This window comes from Equus quagga, chromosome 16 (genome assembly GCF_021613505.1).
Source record: "Equus quagga isolate Etosha38 chromosome 16, UCLA_HA_Equagga_1.0, whole genome shotgun sequence".
Lineage (NCBI taxonomy): Eukaryota > Metazoa > Chordata > Mammalia > Perissodactyla > Equidae > Equus > Equus quagga.
In genome coordinates this window covers 20,130,690-20,146,972 of record NC_060282.1, presented here as the reverse complement: position 1 = coordinate 20,146,972, position 16,283 = coordinate 20,130,690, and the positions used below count along the sequence as shown (strand labels likewise).

At 41.7% G+C, this 16,283-nt stretch overlaps 1 protein-coding gene and 1 pseudogene across 1 annotated transcript in view; one reads left to right on the top strand and one right to left on the bottom strand.

Moving 5' to 3' along the window:
- The window catches only part of SNTB1 (syntrophin beta 1), a 227,123-nt gene that overhangs the window by 96,533 nt on the left and 114,307 nt on the right, over window positions 1-16,283 (bottom strand). The gene's annotated exons all lie outside the window — the stretch shown is intronic.
- On the top strand, window positions 11,428-11,844 carry LOC124228000 (ubiquitin-like; annotated as a pseudogene).

Genomic DNA, 16,283 nt, shown 5'->3' with positions numbered 1-16,283 from the left:
TTCATGATGGATTAGCTATGAGGCTGGGAAGAAGGAAGTGTTAAGGATGTTGCCTAGGTTTCTGGCATAAACAACTAAATGAACGTCAGAAACAGTGACTAAGATAAATTGAAAATGGCTCATATTTGACAAGGAACATTACAAGTTTGGGTAAATATCTCCATCTTCCTTTAGGTCTCTTGTTACAACCTCAGACTTGTAGTGTATACATATACCGGCTACTCCCCAAAAGTCTGCTTATTTTATGGTTATTTTGTCTTAATGGCAGAAACATCCTCCCAACAACCCAGGTTGGATGACCCAATTTCCTTGATGCCTCCTGGCCTGTTCTCCTGGTACCCATTCAGTCTCCAAGTTTTATCAATATTGTCTTGGTAGCATCTCCCTTTCAGACAAGCTAGCCAGACTGCAAGTTACTACGTTTTCTCAGTCAAGCCGGAGCAATCTCTTATGTAGGATGGGATATAAGTTTTATTTTGTAGGCCAACTTTGATCAAATGGTAGTGGGTGCCTGAAATGATGACTTGAAAAGAAACCTCATTCTAGGTTCGACTAGGGAAAGTGTCATAATCATTTATTGATGTGTGCCATGGGCAGGAGAGAGGGATGGGCAGCATCATGATGTCTATTTGACATTTCTAGAAAGTATTTTGACTTCCAGCTCTCCAGAAATAGGCCACCTCTACTTCACCTGATTGCTCTACCCTTGGAGAGTCCTGGCTTTTGGTTATCTGCTAATTTCTCCTACAAGACTTATCCTTTTATGGTTTATCTCCCCCACTAGACTGTAAATTCCTTGGGGCATGATATACATCAGAATTATCTTATCACCCCCACTGCCTGACACATGGAGGAGGGTACTCCACAAGTATTTGCTGGGCTTCGTGAATGGATGGCTCTGTCTGCTATTAAAAGCTTGTCCCATTTCTATTGTGGCTCCCTTTCTTGTCAAAGTTCTATAATTGCCTCCCTTTACATTTTTGTTTTTCCCTTACTAGAAGTTAACCCTTTCAGTCTTAAATAATGGAATTTAATTCTATGGTACAAGGTGCTTCAGTTCTAAGTGATAAGCTTGGTGTATTAAATAAAGTCACACATGTTTTAACGTCCCACGAGAAGGCTAGTTTCCACAGGCATCGTGCAATAGTGGTCAACTCAGAAATATTTATTTTATTTTATTTCATACTATAATGTTTATCACACAATTTGCCATACATGATTTTCTTGGGCTAAAACAATCAATATGTGATCTTGTGAACCTCACCCAGATTATATGTCAAAGCAGGCAGCCTTGCAAAAGTGCAAAGCAAGGTAAAAAGATGACACAGATTTAAAGGAATTAGGGATATTAATTTGAAGTGCTGATACCTGAGAGGTAAGAACAGCAGTCGATGCCATCGAACTCATTCATGTCACAGATTCGTGTATAATAGTGAGATTTATTTGTCTGACTCATTTACAAAATTGTAAGATGGCTTTTCATTTGTTAACTTACAATTATTTTTCAAGTGCCTAGTACCTATAGACACGGCATTAGGCAAATGAGGGGAAGGAGAGCTGAACACAGATATGGGTCCTGTAGTCACTGACAAGCCCATACTTTCTTAAGTTTTCAAATAACATGAGAAATTCCAAACATGAGCGAATAATTTGTATCTGTCTTAGCAGCAGAGAATCTTTTATCAAATTCTCAGTAAATTACTTAAGCAATAATTTACCACGTGAAGTTGGCAGCTGCTTACACATAGTAACAGTATTTCACCAGCACCAAAATATTGCTCATCCATTCAGTTTTAATTTCTACTGTCTTTCTTTCCAAGGAGGGAGGAAAAGAAAAGGGAGACGATAAGATCAAAAGCCTTGTATAATTAAAGACGTGTTACCCCTACATAATTAAAGACGTGTTACCTGTGGAAGGCAGCACATTAAGCCATTAATATCCATGAGTCCTTCAACAAGGATTATTAGCAGCCACCACCCAGTAGAGAAGAGGTCCCGAGAGATGGCGAAGAGAAGACATGCGGTGGATGGGGCAAGAAGGATTTGAAGAGACTCTACGACATGAAAGGACTAGAATAGCCAGGGAATTTGGGTTCAGGAAGTAGAAAAGACCATAGGCAATTTTAGTTTGCATGAGAGAACTAGACATTGAGGAAAAACAGAAACGAAAATCATCCTGGTTAAATGCATGAACAAATGAATGGTCAAAGACAGAATTAGCAATCAAGAAGGAACTTAGAGGTCATTTAATTCAACCACTCATTTCAAAGGTGAAAAACCCAACTTCTAGAGAGGAGAAGTGACTTAGCCAAGGTCACACTTGCAGGTAGTAGTCTTTCTGAGTCTAGAATCCACACTTCTTAACAACCATGTCTATCGAAGTTCAGAGAATGGGAACAGAGTGGAGAAATCATGGTGTACTGGAGGCCGAGTTAACTTTCTTTACAATTTTCTAGAGAGCTGGTCCTGAATTTGGGGCCAGTAGCTCTTTCTGTATTTGAAATACTCACTGCAGTACTGCGTAGATATTTCACTGTCAAGGTATTTATGGAAATGACAGCTTCATAATTATTCTCTCTATGAAGTCTCTGCACAAAGACACTTTCGCCTCTTTTGTAGATAGCAGTAATCATTTTCATTACTAGGAAGATTTAAACAAGCACAAACAAATAAATCAGCTATGCACAAAACTGCTGTTTTTTTTTTTTTTTTTTAAAAATCCGTATCTGAACTATCTAGACAAGTTTTAAATTGTCATGCAATTCTGTACTGGTTGCAAGAGAGGACGAAAATCAGAATCATGCAAATGATCGCTGAGTTTCAGAAGGTCACACTACATGAAATTCAATCTTCCTCATTCTCACAGGAAATGCTAAGGTGCCAAACAAGTTGGGAAAAGAGTCAGTCTCTGTGCAAAGCAGCAAAGCTGTGCGTTAGATTTGTTTAATTTTATTTTGACTTCACTAGTTTTGTTTTCTTTAAAGAAAATACGTGTTAAAATAGCAGAACAGGAAAACTGTTACAAATGAAGGAAATTAACTCAAAGCTTTCGACTTCTTGCCATGGAGGGGCATGGGAGAGGAGGATAGGGGGGAGAAGGGCGGGCTGTGGAGGGGAGAGGAGAACGTGGTGCTTTCTGTGATGGCTGCCAGGGAGACCTGAGCTCCTGGGCTGCTCATCTGCTGCCTCTGCCTCATAGTAGTCCAAACATTTGTTCCCTCCAGATGTGCAAGTCAGTTGGTTAAACTTTATATCCAGCTTCGCACCCTTGGGCAATCTGCACAAGGGCTGCTTATCAATTAGACTGGACTGCTTATACCAGGACTTCAATATGCCCCTCCCAAAAGAGAAACTGAAACAAGCCGGATGTTGGGGTGGGGTAAAGTACAGATAACCCTAAATCACTTTTGAATCATTCATTCAAAAATATTTATTGAATGTCTGCTCTCTACCAGGCAGTCTGTTAGGTGCTAGTAACACTGAGTCTGACAACAGGGCCATGGACTTCAAAGAGCTGGATGTCCACAGGGGCTGAGGGGACGTGAGGTTGAGGGGGTGGCAGACAAAGAAACCAATGGCTGCCATCCAGGAGAGGCCACGTAACACAGCGGTTAGAATATCACTAATGGAGTCAATCAACTTGGTCCACGTACTTGCTGGCTATGAGCTGAGCAGCCTTGAGCCAAGAACTCAAGCTCTCTGCATCTCAGTTTCCTCCTCTACAAATAGGAATGGGCTGAGTTATAACAATCCAGTGTAAAGAACAGTGATGATCCTAGAGCTTACTTTTGAAGGAAGAAGGTAAGTTGGCTAGACGAAAAAGGAGTAGTAGAAGTCCTGGGAAGAGAGTCCCGAGGAGGGGGGTAGCCCGGGCAAAGCACAGAAGTGGAAGGAAAACCACGCTGCGGGGGATGAAAACTGCCTGTGGTTCTTTAATGGCTTGGATGCAGTGTGGGGGAAAGATGGGCAAGTGAGCGAGAGCGCAAACAGGGGAGAGAGCCTGAAGGAGACCCACTGGCAGAATTCCATGTAAGCAGGTGACACAGTCAAACTTGTATGTTAGTGAGATCATGCTGGGAAGATGGGAGTGGACGGGAGAGAGGCTGGAGGGAAAGAGACCTGCTGGACGTCCATCTCTGCAGTGATGAGGGTGGCGGCAGCAGAAACGCAAAGGAGAGAACACTTTAGACACTAAAGACTGGACTACAGCAGGGTAAGAAGACCATTCTCTTATGACCATTTGATTTCTGAATTAATACTTGTATCTTTGGGAAATTGTGTCCACTAAACATGGAATTAAAAAAATATCCACACATGGATACAGCAGTTCACTAGGCAGAGTGGGGAGGGTTGGATACAAAGATAAGGTGGGTGTAGTCCAAGCCATTTACAGCCTCGGGCACCAAAATAATCATAAAACATGGCAGAACAGCTGTGCCATTAAAGCAGTGTAACGTATCTAAGGAAGGTATGCTGGAGTGTAAGGAGCAGGAAATACTTCAGGAAGATTAAGGCATTTGAGATGGGATTACGGGATAAGAGGATTTTGACAGGTGGAGAATGGAGGGAGGGCATTCCAGTCTGCGGGGACACCATGACCAGGGATGGACAGGCAAGAAAGTTGAGGGTGTTTAGGAAGAGCAATAGCCCAGTTTATCTGGAAAACATATCTATAAATGTGCTTATTTATAACAGTATTATTGACATACAATAAGCTGTACATATTTTAAGTGTACAATATGTTGACAAACGTATACCCACATGGCTCTGCTTCCCTCCATTTCTCTTATTCTAGCTTAGTTTCCATGATCTAGAATTTTAATAAATGGAATCATACAGTATATATTCCTTTTTTTCTCGCTTCTTCTGCACGGTATAATTAGTTTGAGATTCATACATGTTGTAGCATGTGTCAATAGTTCATACCCTTTTATTGCTAAGTAATAACCCATTATATGGATATACCACTGTTTATCCACTCATTTCTTCTTCTTTTTTTTTTTTTGAGGAAGATTAGCCCTCAGCTAACATCTGCGGCCAATCCTCCTTTTTGCTGAGGAAGACTGGCCCTGAGCTAACATCCATGCCCATCTTCCTCTACTTTATATGTGGGACGCCTACCACAGCATGGCTTGCCAAGTGGTGCCGTGTTCACACCCGGGATCCAGGCCACCAAAGTGGAATGTGCGCACTTAACCACTGTGCCACCAGGCTGGCCCCTATCCACTCATTTTTTGATGGACATATGGGTTGTTTCCAGTTCTTGGTTATTAAAAATAATGCTGCTATGAACATTTGTGTTTTTTTATGGACACATGCCTTTATTTCTCTTGGGTAAATAGCTAGGAGGGGAATTGCTGGATCACACGGTGGGTGTATATATAACATTTTAAGGAATTGCCAAACTGTATCAAAGTGGTTGTACCATTTTTCATTCCCAGTCAGCAGTGTATGGAGGGTCTAATTCTTCCACATCCTTGTCAACATTTGATATGATCAGTCTTTTTAATTTTAGCCAGATTAATGTGCATAGTGGTATCTCATTGTGGTTTTCATTTGCATGTCTGTAATGACTAATGACGCAGAACGTCTTTCCATGTGCCTATTTCCTATCCATCTATCTTCTATGGTGAAGTGTCGGTATAAATGTTTGCCCTTTTAAAAACCTGCATTATTGCTTTTTTATTATTGAATTTAGAGAGTTTTTCATATATATTCTGAATACAAATTCTTTACCAGATATATGATTTGCAAATGTTTTTTTCCCAGTCTGTGGCCTGTGTTTTCATTCTCTTAAGAATAAGTTTTTAATTTTAAGGAAATCCAATTTATCAACTTTTTCTTTTCTTTATGGATTGTGCTTTTCATGCCATATATAGAACGTTTGCTTAACCCAAATTCACAAAAGTTTTCTCTTATGTTTTCTTCTAGAAGTTTTAGGTTTTACATTTACATTGATGATACATTTGAACTAATTTTTGTATATGGTGTAAGGCATGGATTGAAGTTCACTTTTTTTTTGCTTTGGATATCCCATTTTTACAGGACCGCTCACTGAAAATACTACCTTCTCTCCATTGAATTGTCTTTGCATCTCTTGAAAATCAGTTGTTCATCTATGTATGAGTCTGTTTCTGGATTCCCTATCATGTTCCATTGACCAATTCATCTATCTTGATGTCAGTACCCCACTGTTTGGATTACTGTAACTTTATAAAAAGTGTTGAATGAGGTGGTATTAGTCCTCCAACTTTGTTTTCTTTGAAGCTCTTTGGCTATTCTGGGTCCTTTGCATTTCCATATGAAAGTTTTAGTCAGTTTGCCAATTTCTATAGAAAAACCTGCTGACATTTTGATTAGTATGGCACTGCATCTACAGATCATTGAGCGAAGAGTTGCCATCTTAACAATATAGAGCCACTCCTTTCTATATCCATCTGTATATCCATGTTTGTATTTGGTATCATTTTCTTTCTGCCTGAAAAACTTTCCTTAGCATTTCTTGTAGTACGGGCTGTACCACAAGGTGATGAGTTCTTTCAGCCTTTGTACGTCTGAATGAGTCTTTATTTTACCTGACTCTTTGAAAGGTATTTTCACTAGACGTAGAATTTTAATTTGACATTTTTTCTTTCTTTCAGTACTTGGAAGTTATTGCTTGACAATCTTCTCATTGGTTTTGCTTCTAATGAGAAATAAGCTGCTGTCTTAGTCTGTTCAGGCTGCTGTAACAGAATACCATAGACTGGGTGGCTTATAAACAACAGAAATTTGTTGCTTATGGTTGTAGAGCCTGGGAAGTCCAAGATCAAGGCACTAGCAGATTCAGTGTCTGTGAGGAGCTGCTTCCTGGTTCATAAATGGCCATCTTCTTGCTGTGTCCCCACATGGTGGAAGAGGTGAGAAGCTTTTCAGGCTCTCTTTTATAAGGGCACTAATCCCATTCATGAGAGCTCCACTCTCGTATCCTAATTACCTCCCAGAGGGGATTCATCATTTTTTCTTTTTTCAAGGAAGATTAGCCCTGAGCTAACATCTGCCAATCCTCCTCTTTTTGTTGAGGAAGACTGGCTCTGAGCTGACATCCATGCCCATCTTCCTCTACTTTACATGTGGGATGCCTGCCACAGCATGGCTTGCCAAGCGGTGCTATGTCCGCACCCGAAGCGGAACATGCGCACTTAACCGCTGCGCCACCGAGCTGGCCCCGGTGATTCATCTTTGATGACCACATTGGGGATTAGGTTTCAACGTATAAATTGGGTAGTAGGGGACAAAAACATTTAGTTTATAGCAGCTGCCTTCTCTTTGTTCCTCTGTATGTGATGTATCTTTTTTCTTTGGCAGCTTTTAAGATTTTCTTTTCATCATTGGTGTTGAGCAACTCAACGATAATGTGCCTTCTCATCACTTTCTTCATGTTTCTGTATACAGGGTTTATTGAGCTTGTGCAGATCCATAGGTTTACCGTTTTTATCAAATTTGGATAATTTTCAGCTATTATTTCTTCAAATGTTTTTCTGTCCTTTGCCCACTTTGAGGACCCAACTTTGGTATATTAGGCTGCTCAAATTTCTACCATAGCTCACTGATTCTCGGTCCATTTCATTTTCTAAAATTATCCTTTTTCTCTGTGTTTCATTGTGGATAGTTTCTACTACTGGTCCTCTCTGCTACTAATTCCATCCAGTGTGTTTTTTATTTCATACACTGTAGTTTTTATCTCCTGGAGTTTGATTTGGATCTTTTTTATATCTTCCTTGTCTTTAACTTTTCGAACATATGGAATACAGTTATATTAACTGTTTTAATGTCTTTATTGGCTAATTCTAAAATCGACATCAGTTCTGGGTCAATTTCCATTGATTAGTTTTCTTCTTTATCATGGATCATGTTTTCCTATTTCTTTGCATGTCTGGTAATTTTTCAGTAGATGACAGACATTGTGAGTTTTCCCTTGTTCAGTGCTAGATATTTTTATATTCCTAAAAATATTCTTCAGCATTTTTTTTCTGGGACAAGTTTCCTTGGAAATCATTTGATCTTTCCAGGTGTTGCATTTATTTGTCAGGCAGGACTGGGGTGGTGTTCCATCTGGGGCAAATTCTGTCCCTCTGCTGAGAGGAGGTCCTCTGTATACTCTACCCAATGTCCTGTGATTCATGATATTTTTCAGTCCCACTAGTAGGATAGGCATTATTCCTGGCCTGATGTGAGTGCTGAGCAAAGTTACCTCTAATCTTTTAGGGTAGTTTTTTCCTTGGCCTTTTGTAGTTTCTCACACATGTGTGATCAATACTCAGCTGACCTCAAGGAAATCCTCTTCAGATCTCCAGAATTCTCTCTGTGCAGTTCTCTCCTCTCTGCTGTGTGCCTTGTGAACATAAGCTGTCTTGGTCTTCCTGGACTCTCAGCTCTGTCTTCCCAGCTCAGGGTGCCCTTTCGGCTCCACTAGTGTTCCCTCTCCCTGTGCCATGGCCTGAAAACTCTCTCAAGGCAGAAAGCTAGGGCAATCTTAGGGACTGCCTTGCTTGTTTCCCATCTCTCAGGAATCATGGCCTGATATCCAAGATCTTGAGCACGTATTTTGCCTGTTTTTGGTTGGTTCAGGTGGGAGGATGAATCTAGCTTCTGTTACTGCATCTTGGTCAGAGTGGAAGTCTTGTCCCTTGCCTCTTAAGATAAGTCTTTAAGATACAGTCTTTTCAGCATGATGCTCTTTATTATGAAGGCATCCCAGCATTTACTATCATTGATGTATTAAGTGACAGATTAGATTATATTCGCTTCAGGTCAGTTCAAAGGTATTTACTGGGCAGGTACTGCCCAATAAATATGTGCCAGGCACTGTATTTATGAAGATGAACCAACCCCTCTGCCTTCCTGGCATCAGTTTACAGATACAGCAAACAACTTTGGAAGGAATCAATGATAGGACTTGGATATTATCCATTATCCATGCTTTTAATATTCCCTCCTTTTTTCTGGTGCCTGCCAACAGCATCACAAATTTCGCATCAAGGACAGCTGGAGGAAATCAGAAACTCAAGTCACATGATTTTACTAATTGTAAGCAGCCCTGAGGCTTAGACTTAGTGACAGAAGTTGAAACTCTAGAGGGAAATACTTTATGCTGATGAACTGTTGACGTCTCTGTTCCAAGCTATTACTCTACTCCCATAACCATAACAGAAAGTTGACTCTACTTCAGAGAGGAGAAAATGAAGCCTCTAATGGCTCCACCTTAGAACCTGAGGGAATGAAGCAGGATAAGGTAAGCATCTAAGGTTGATGACATCAAGGAGCTGGATTACATATAAGCCATCTCCATGGTGCTCCCACTTCTGAGATGAGCATTTCATAAACGTTGTTAGAAGCAATATGTTGACCTTTTGTGAGTTGGAGCAGCTGACATTTTGCCTGGATCTGAGCCAGGGTGGGTGCTATTCTAAATGAGAAATCAGTTATCCCATCTGTACCGAAAGAACTTTTTCTAATCATTTGTTTAAAGCTTTATTTCCAAGGCACTGAGTGAATTTAATTAAGTTCACCAGCACCATCCCCTCCTTAATAAATTCCTCACACATGTGGATTCACTAGGAAATTGAATTTCACCTCCAGAAAACAAAAAAAGGACATTCAACTAAAGGATGAGAGATGAGTTTACTGAAAGCCCAGTGATCTAGTCAAAATGAAAATGCCTCTCAAACTGTAATAGATGAATCATATTAAAAAGCGGATTCTGGTTCAACAGGCCTGAGTCGGGCCTGAGATTCAGCATTTCCCACAGACTCCCAGGTGATGCGCTGCTGCTGGTGTCCCCAGAGTATACTTTGAGTAGCAAGGAGATAGAAGACACCAAGACATCATTCACATCTCATTTTGCCATTAAGTCGCTGTTGTAACTTGGAAACCCTTCTCAACTGGGCTTTAGTTTACTCTAGAATAAATTGTTGTCTAAGGTTCCTTCTAGTTCTTAAAAATGTATCATGTTCTCCAAAGTATAGGTCTAGTTTCCCTGTACTCATGAATTCCCCCACGCTGTTGGCAGACATGTACTGAGCACCTACTATGTGTCAGGCACTGAATAAGGTACTGGCTAATTAAGTATGAACTAGAGCAATCCCCTGCACTAAGAAATCAGTTCAGAGAGAGCATCAGGCAATGACAACATGATGCCAGGTGGGCTATAAAGCAGTGTGAGCAATGGTCATCCAGAGTACACACAGGTCTGAGAATCTAACTGTGTTTTGGATACCAGGTAGGGGGATGTCATCCTATAGTGGTTCTCAGACTTGAGTGTACATCAGAGCCACTGTTAGGGCTTGTTAAAACACAGATTGCTGGATGCCACCCCCAGACCTCCAAGAAGTTGTATTTCTACAAATTTCCAGGACATGTTGATGTTGCTGGTCTGAGACCACACTTCAAATCAGGGATTGTGCTAGACTTCAGAACCCAAAAATGAATGAAACATGGAGTTTTGCTTTGGAATAGATGACTAGAAGGAGTTAAAGTTCAGTGGAGGAAATAAGCTGTCCCTCCTTCACCTCATACAAGATGGTTAGGATAATTTTGGAAGGGGTTTAAAGAGAGAGTGTAAAGTGATGGTTCTGTGCCCCATGAGCTTTGGAGGGAGAAAGGGCTGGGCTCCCACGCAGTTTTGTCACTTACCGCCTTGGTCTTAGTACAGCAAGTGCTAGAAAAATATAGCTGGGGTTTCTCAGAATAACGATGACAATGATTCTGTTTTGAGGGAGGAAGACGGAAAAGACTGCCCAGAATGCTATCTGTGTGATGACTGCAGGATGACTAGGGGCTTGTTAAGTAGGTCTGTTAGGGTTAGCAGGGAGGGAGGTAAGTGGATGGTTCTAGGTGGAAGATGTCACCAAGGGGTCAAAAAACACACTGCTCTTTTCACTAAGTACTTTCTGGTAAGTGTGCATGTATTATAGCGTAGTGCAGAGAATCCAATCTAAAACTCTTTGAGAGAACGGAGCTCTTTAAAGGACTCCTATGTACAATTTCTCTGTCACATCAAAAGGAAGATAGGTTTCAATGGGAAGTGCATGATGGACATGGACTCAGAAGTTCTCAGTTCAAGTCCCATATCTGCCTCCTAGCAGCTCTGCAACATCTGGACTTCACGTACATGCATTCTTTCCACTCCTAGCAACTCTACAACGGAGCCACCATTATCATTGCTACCATTCTACAGTTAGGAAGACTGAGGCTCACAAGGATTAGATAAAATGCCCGATACTGGCACACCCAGTGTTTGATCTCAAGTCTACTGGATCAAGTTTTATACTTTGGTATTTTAGCTTTTGTTTATTTCACAAGAGGATTTTCCATATTTACCCAATCATTAGACACGTTGAGAGAATTTATTAAAACTACAGATTTCCAGGCCCTCTTTCTCTTCAATGAGGCGGCCGAGCAGACGCAGACATGCAGATCTTTGTGAAGACCCTGACGGGCAAGACCATCACCCTTGAGGTTGAGCCCAGTGACACCATTGAGAATGTTAAAGCTAAAATCCAAGACAAGGAGGGCATCCCACCTGACCAGCAGCATCTGATTTTTGCCGGCAAACAGCTGGAAGACGGCCGCACTCTCTCAGACTACAATATCCAGAGAGACTCCACCCTGCACTTGGTGCTCCGCCCTGCAGGGCAGCATCCTTGAGCCTTCCCTCTGCCAGCTCGCCCAGAAATACAACTGCGACGAGATGATTTGCCGCCAAGTGTTACGCTTGCCCGCCCGCACCCTCATGCTGTCAACTGCCGCAAGAAGCAGTGCGGCCACGCCAACAACACGCGCCCCAAGAGGAAGGTCAAATAAGGCCCCTCCTCTGGCTCCTCCTTTGCCCAAAGGGTCACCTCCCGCCTGAGCCTCATGGCCCTGGGGCCTCAATAAAGTTTCCCTTTCATTGACTGGAAAAAACAAAAACAAAAAAACTACAGATTTCCAGGCTCCTTCTCCAGAGGTTCTAATTTTGTGGGTCTGAGATGGGGCCAGGAATCTGCATTCTTAATCATTGACTCCACCCTCCCCCATGTACGTATGATCTTTGGGGAAATTTGAGAAGCACCACTACCTACTGTAGTGGGTTGAATGGTGTCCCCTGAAAATTCGTGCCTATCCAGGACCTTGGTGACCTTACTTTGGAAATAGGATCTTTGCAGATATAACTGGTTAAAATAAGGTCATTCTGGATCAGAGTGGCCCTAAATCCTATGACTAGTGTCTTTATAAAAGAAAAAGAGAGGATTCACAAAGATATACACATAGAGAAGAAAGCCAGTGAGGATGGAGACAGAGATTGGAGAGATGCAACTAGCTATAAGCCAAGGACACCAAGGATTGCTGGGAGCCACCAGAAACCGTAAAAAGCAAGCAAGGATTCTCCCTAGATCCTTTGGAGGGAGCACGGCCCTCCAGAACTGGGAGAGAATAAATTTCTGCTGCTTTAAGCCACTCAGTTTGTGGTAATTGGTTACTGTAGCCCTACACACTTGTCTTCTGGAAATTTCAGGGAAATAATTATTGTCTTAAATTGACATTTTAACATGGAAAGTTGGCAACAGCAGCCGCTTCTGGGGAGGAGAACCAGCTTGGATATCAGAGTTAAAGGGAGACTTATTTTTCTCTGCATGTCTTCCTGTTCATGTTATGCCATGTACATGTATTATCTATTGAAAAAGTAACTGAACAAATGATTCAATAAATCACTAAATATTTTTAAGTGATATTGTAGAGCAATATGTAGGTTATTTGGGACCAGAGCCATCAATCAGAAATGTATTGGGGGCCAGCCTGGTGGCACAGCAGTTAAGTGAGCACGTTCCGCTTTGGCAGCCTGGGGTTCGCCAGTACAGATCCTAGGTGTGGACATGGCACCACTTGGCAAGCCATGCTGTGGCAGGCATCCCACGTATAAAGTAGAGGAAGATGGGCACAGATGGGAGCTCAGGGCCAGTCTTCCTCAGCAAAAAGAGGAGGATTGGCAGTAAATGTTAGCTCAGGGCTAATCTTCCTCAAAAAAAAAAAAAAAAAAGTATTGGTTTCTCGCACTCCACCAAAGAAATAACAACTCATATTAAAGTCATTTAACATGAAGGTCTCATTCAAAAGAGTGACATCCAGGGTCAGTCTTGGGGGTCAGGGTGATGTATGCTACTGATCAGAGTCTTATACAATGAAAATAGAAGCTTTTTTTTTTTGGAAGATGACACAGAGCTCCTGCAAGACACTAAAGATCAGAATCCTCTGCTCTTTAGGATAAGAATGGGGAACCTATGTTATTTCTATTTTATGTCCAGGAATACACTCAGAGAGATGGAATGACTTGCTGCACAAAACACAGAGTTAAGTGTCAGAGCCAGGTACTGATCATTCTTTGCATTCAATGTAATATTTTGGGGGCATCCACTGTGTGCTAAATACTAGAAATAGAGAGGTGAATCAGGTGCCTTCCTGGGCCTGTCCTGAGACTGTTTGCCCTGAGCCTCAGTTCCATTCCTTGCTCTTTCTCTGACTTTGCTCAGTATCATATTGGGGATAATTACTTGAGGCTCTGTGTCACATGGCTTCTGCCCACACGAGGCACCAGGGGAGACTGGAGCGCAGAAGAAAGGAAAAACCCCTGTTGACTTCTCAGCTCTTCCTTTACCATTATAACCAATTCCCTGCGTTCAATCCCCTTGTTTAAAAGGCCTAGAGTAGTCTGCTTTCCTGGTCGGACACTGACTGGAATGCATCTGCAGGGTGGATTTTGATTTCCTGTGGTTGTAAGCCATCCTGTCTGCTTGGGCTACGTAGTGCAGGGACAGCTGGACAACCTGAAGGAGTACATGGTCTGTCAGATTCCCAGAAGTGCCTGTAGCTGGGGCCCTCTGGCTCCATTATGTCTGGTCAGCTCCAGGGCCGCCTAGAAGGGGAAAGAGGCTGACCTTCCCAAGGTCACCCCTCCTCCCCAGCTCCTCTAGGCTCGAGTTCACAGCTCTTCAGGACAAACAATTCTAAGCCAAAGGTCTGCAACTACAATCAGAACACTGGCCACACAGAAGTAAGGAAACTACTTAGAGCTCATCCCAATATTAATACTCTCCAACTCTTACAAATAGGTCTACAGAGGTCACAGTTCTGGTTCCCCTGAAAAAAAAAAGAATACGCTGCACTGTGGTCATAGTTGGAGGGCATTTTTTCCTCTTTAAATGGTGCCTCATGATTTTTGCAACCCAATATACAGACTGAGGCAATCATTGTGAAGAAGAATTGGGAAGCCCTTCTCTATCTCCTGGGTCTTCTTGTGTTCTCTTTCCCTTATCCACTTATCAGTCCATTTGCCCATATATATATTCATCCAGTGAGCATTTATTCAATGCCGGTCCTGAGCCAATCAGTGACTGGGCTGGGCACGTGGGATAAAATACTGAGCAAAAGTAAACAAGGCCACTGTACTCAGGGAGCTAGTGTGAAAGTCAGGTGTTAGTCAAATAAAGACACAAATAAGTGTAAAACCACCACGTGGTAACAGCTACAAAGGGTGATACAGGGGGACTCAAGTTGGGGAAGCTTTGGGTTTCTTGTGGGCTCCAATGAAGTGATAATGATGTGTAGACATCTTCAATGAGGCATGTTGTTTTTCTTATATTCTTAAGGATTCCCAGCTTATGAAATAGTTTAACATATATTACCTCATTTAATTTTCACACCAATGCTGCAATAACAAGATCTTTAAAAGAAGCTTGAGATTACAGTAGTGGAAGCTAATTTGGATGGAAATATGAGAGAACAGGTCAAGGGGCGAGGGTAAATAAAAGAGTGAAGTGTTTTCAAGTCTCTTTTCTTTATCAAAAATTGGTAGTCTTATCTTCAAATGCAAGTAATTATAACCTAGAAAGGGAGAAAAAACGCCACGAATGTACACATAAATTCTAGCATTAGCTGTGGCAGAGTTTGGTTATATTATAGTTACATCTAGTTTTGCTGAGGCAAACAGATGCAAAGCTTCCTTCGAACAAAGGTGTCCTTTAGTCCCAGAGGGAAAGAGCCTTCACCACAAATAATAACAGTCTCCAAAAGCAACAGCTATAATTGTAATGATAAAGAATGCTTTTCACATGTTCTCACTGTGAAAAGGCCCACTGGTCCTTCATCTGATACCTTTAGGTCATGCTTTATTCACTTGGATGACTTCAACTACAAAGGAAGCAAAATGGTTGTTTTTAGGCTGTATATTAAAAACAATATAAAGTGGGAAACAAGAGAGAAAAAATTTCATTTACTCCCAGCTTCATAATTACTCGTGTCTCCCGGTAAATATTAATCATCTTGACTAAATGATGAGTTCATTTACATGATGCTCGTATTAGTCACGATACGCTAGGTTTATGCTGTGCTATCAAATCATCCTGAAGTCTCAGTCATCTATGATAACCAAACTTTATGAAAATAACATGCTATATGTCCAAAAAGTGTCTGAGGTAGGTGGAGTGGGGAATTGTTCCAACAGGTCACAAGGGAGGCCAGGCTTAAGGAAGCTCTGCCATTTTGTAGTTGCACCTCCAAGAACATGGGTGCCCATCACTGCCTTAGCCCAGAAGTGGACGCATCATTTCTGCTCCTATTTCATTAGCCAGAATTAGTCACAAAACCCAACATACCTGTAAGAAGGCCCGGAAATTCAGTAGAACAAATGGCCTATTTGGTCAGCACTACTGTCTCCGCCACTATGACCTATTTCCAGAACTCTACAACACTGATCCAGTAGGGGAGGTACTATCTTTGCCACAATTCTCCAAACTAGATCAAGGCACAGAGTTTCCTTTCAGCTTTTATATTATGAGTCATTACAGGGGAAGGGAGGAGAATTAGCATTTCTTGAGCTTCTACCATGTAGCTAATACTTTGTGTGATGGATACAGTGAATTGGCTTACTCAGCCTCATTGCACTCTCTTTACAATGTAGAATGCTAAAAATGAAAAAAAAAAAAAAAGAAAAATCCATCTTTCCAGATTCCCTTGCAGCTAGGGTTCTGGAGACATATTAGGTTCTGCCAGATATATAGTTTATATATTCCTCTGAGAATTGGAAGGTGGAAGTGAAGAGAAGGACACACTCCTGGTGTTTTGACTACTACTACTGGCAAGCAAGGTTTTCAGTGTCAAAAGGAAGAGGCAATGGCAGCTAGCTTGGAGCTCGAGTGTCCAATGACCAGTTTTCTAGGTGTCATGAGGCAGTTGTAAGGTGCCAGGACCCTCACCCCAGTTTCTTG